This window comes from Cupressus sempervirens, chromosome 8, assembly GCF_028749045.1.
Source record: "Cupressus sempervirens isolate cs-2001-9-10 chromosome 8, ASM2874904v1, whole genome shotgun sequence".
Taxonomy (NCBI): domain Eukaryota; kingdom Viridiplantae; phylum Streptophyta; class Pinopsida; order Cupressales; family Cupressaceae; genus Cupressus; species Cupressus sempervirens.
The window spans coordinates 160312475-160316414 of record NC_143125.1 but is presented as its reverse complement, the minus strand read 5'-3'; the positions used below and the strand labels follow the sequence as shown (position 1 = coordinate 160316414).

At 29.5% G+C, this 3940-nt stretch overlaps 1 long non-coding RNA gene across 1 annotated transcript; it reads left to right on the top strand.

Moving 5' to 3' along the window:
- The first annotated feature begins 2054 nt into the window (after positions 1–2054).
- LOC149542053 (uncharacterized) lies at positions 2055–2742 on the top strand. Its single transcript, XR_016355175.1, has 3 exons — positions 2055–2127; positions 2306–2380; positions 2463–2742. It is a non-coding gene; the product is annotated as an uncharacterized LOC149542053 (long non-coding RNA).
- Positions 2743–3940: the final 1198 nt, after the last annotated feature.

Genomic DNA, 3940 nt, shown 5'->3' with positions numbered 1-3940 from the left:
ATTGTGTTTGAATGCTACTTATTAATGCTTATAATGTAACTTGTAGATCATCCTTCAATTGTCGAGTAGTTTTATGTATCTGGCACATACGTAGGGCATGGTTGAAGAATGTCTAAAAGTGAGTCATTTCTACTTAAAATACATGTAAAGTTATATTTGTTAACATCATAGGTTGATATTATCTTTTTTATTATAGGTTTGTAAGCAATAAGGATGTTGCAACAAATATGTTCACTAGACTAGGTGAGATAATGTATGCCATAAGTGATGATGGAGATGTCACTACTCATCTAATAAAAGAATTTATGGATGAATTCAAAGAACAAAAAGAGTTTATTGATTACTTTAGAAAGACTTGGTGTCATGATGAGAGATGCATTGGTAAGATCATATACATTATTCATTACATTATATTTTTATTTTTATTGCTTGGTTCTTTTATTATATATATGCTAAGACATTATCATATTTTTGTCATAGAAATGTGGGCAAAAAACTTTAGAGGTTTCTCCCATGCAAATCAAGATACTAATGCTTCCATAGAGTCATACCACATGCACATCAAGAGTCACCACTTGACCGACTGTTCTAGAAAATGCACAAGGAGAATGGATTGGCTCATTCATGTTCTTCTTCATAGGGTAGAGCCATACTATAAAAATAAGAGATACTTGCAGTTATCTGGGTTTCTAACCAACTTCAAAAAGGAAAGATACTACCTAACTTCTTTAGAGAGATCAAAGAGAATAGCAGATACAGATTGCTACCTATATCACCTTCCTGATACATTTAAAGTTAGAAGTCAAACGATTTCAACCAAATGGTATCTTGTAAGAAATTTTGGACCAAATTTGCAAGTGTGTGATTGTGAGTGGGCAAAAAGAGGTAACACATGCAAACATGTGCTGAAGATTTTAGATCTACTAAAGAGAACCAATACAAAACCAGCAAGGTCAAGTGGTTGGTAAGTATCATTTGAGAGTTAATTTTAATTATTTATATTATATAATTGATTATTATATTGTTAAGACCTACTTAAACTGATCTTAAATACAGATGATGTTACTGCATTGGTTGAGGATTACGACAAAGTTGGAGGGAATTTTGGTCATAAAAACTATAACATTGGTAATAAGAATGTGTGTTTACAAGTAAATATTAAATTATTTTATGGATGAAAAAGTTAAGTGATTTTTTTTCCAATTGCAGATGGTTCTACACCTTCAGAAGATCAAGATGTGCTTGGAGTCAACATTGGTGAAGATGAGAGAACTGGTAAGTTTTAATACCAATTTTTTTCTTAAGAAATATATAGTATTTTAAAATAGTATTTTGACTTTACAATTTTATTTTTTTTACTACAGATTGTGTGAGATCATTTGATACTTCTCATGATGAACTTCAAAATTGCATTGATTATGTAAATTCATTTATCCAAAATTTTTCAACTAGAGAAGAATATGAAAAACAAATATTCATTCAACATGTTGGGAGATTTAGAAATGAGATACATGCATCGCTTGCTTCAAGTTCCAATTTTGAATCAATTCCTGGTTCAGAGAACATGCCTATGAGGCAAAAGAAACCATGGTTTAGTCCAAGCAAAATGTGTAAGCGTCGATTTATTCATGAAAAGAAAAAACCTATGACTCAAAACTTAAGTAAAAGAGTTGATGATCATGAAAATTTTCAATTTCCCTCTATACGTTCTAAAAAGAAAAAGGGAAAAAAAGCCATTAATCGTTCAGGCATAGCAATACAAGGAGAAAGAGTTATTCTGTCGCAACAAGGTGAGTACATTTATTTAAAAGTACTTTATTACTTTCAACATATAGCTCAATACTTGTTATTTTTATTTCATGTGTCAATATAGGTTTGGTTGATCAAGGAGAATCTCCATGACGTCGATTGCCTTTCTCTATTGATTTGAACCAAACAATAATAGATGACACACAAGTACTAGATGGTAATTTACTCACTATTAACTATTTTTATTAAAATTGATTACTTAGTTCACATTTCTAATTGCATTTAATGCTTTATCAAATAACCAAGATGTAGTTTGTGGAGATCAACCATCAATGCCAAAGGTTATTCATCCTCAAACATTTCAACAAACTTGTGGAGGTAATGGAATTTTGATTTTTCTTATTGTTACATAATGTGATATAGATTATGAGAACAATATTCTGATTTAGAATTTGTTATGATAGAAAAAATAAAAAATTTGAAATTATATTTGAGTTTTTAGTTTATAATTTAATTTTATCTAAATGGATGTGTTAAATGTGCATTGTTGTATTAGATGATCAACAAACTAATCAACAATATGGGTTGCCCTTTTCTATTGATCTTAACCAAAACACAACAAGTGGAGATGGTAAGGAAATTATGAAATGATATTCAATTTTCTAAGACCTTATTTTTAAATGAATTTTATAACTAACTCATTCATTTTGTAGGTATTGATGATATCTATATGGAGGATTATGGCCAATAAATTTTGAGACAATCATTAAAGTCTATAAAACTTTACATAAACGTATTCATGAGTATATTTGTACGGGCACTTTATATGGCTATTTTATAAAGCCTCATTAGTGTTCCAATATGTGGTTAGAGTTTGAATAGCTAAAAGATATAAGGGAAGCCTTTTGGGTTTCTTAACAATTTTAATTTAGGGATTACACTTTACACATCTTGAATATTATGAGTAACGAATGAGGATTTTCTTTTTGGTTCTTTCCCTCAGGAGCTCTTTTTGAACTAGTTTATTTATTATAATATATGGTGATATTCTACTCTTGTTAAGAAAAATAATAACACTCATTGAAATAAACCACTAGTATGTACATGGAAATTCCACCTCTTATTTATTATTTGGGTATAGCTGATTTGAATTATAACCTGAATTTGGGTTTTTATGAACGCATTTTAATAAAACCATCAAGTCCACCAAAATCGTGGTTAGGTTTTTAGAAGATGAGAAAGGCATTTGGGAATAGGGTTAATCGGGCGACATTGTTCTTTGCATTGTTCTCTGGCAATGGTTGAATAGGGTTTCTCTGCATCACCAACGATTGTGCATTGCATTCCACATGCATATTTACCATAATCATAATTTGACTAAAAATACTGTAAATTTGTATGACTTATTAAAATCCAACTTTGAACATTTACCCATAAAATAATTTTTTTTTACTTGATAAGTTTGTGTTTAGATGATGATTTATTTTCAAAACATGCATGTCATATAATTGATATTCAAATCATTATTGATCCAAATTGGAGTTGCTTCTTTGTGCTCATTCACCATTTCTTTAATAAAAGATGGTCATTGTACGTTCATATAGTTCACAATCAAATGCTCAAGCATGTAGTATAAAGAAGAATCGTGTGTCATGATCAAATACTCAAGACATTGTGAATGAAGTTTAGATTATAACTGATAACTAAAGAACCATTGATGCAAAATATGATTGCCTTCCCATTTTCCACTTATCGGTTCTATAATTCTTGTGATGAATGAGTACATGTTTAAGGCAAAGTGAATTACATTAGATTCCAATTCCTATTGGATAAAAGTATTGTCTATTTCTCCTTGTCCAATTTTTTAAAAAAATGATAATTCATACATTATAATGAAGAAAGGGTGAATGGAAAATATGCCATCTTTTTTTTCAATATTTGAATCAAATATGATGTAATCTTCAATACTATTTTAAAGAAGATCATAATCAATACTATTTAATGTTTATGGTTAAATGTATTATTAAATAGACATCTAAAAAGAGGAGAGGCATTTTTAAAACAAAGGAATGGTTGCAACATGGACAAACATCAAGAGTCTTGTCAATCCACTCAAATTTTACACACTACTATCTTTGTATATTCTATTTGAGACAATTGCTTAACTCCACTAATAATGTCAATGAAACTA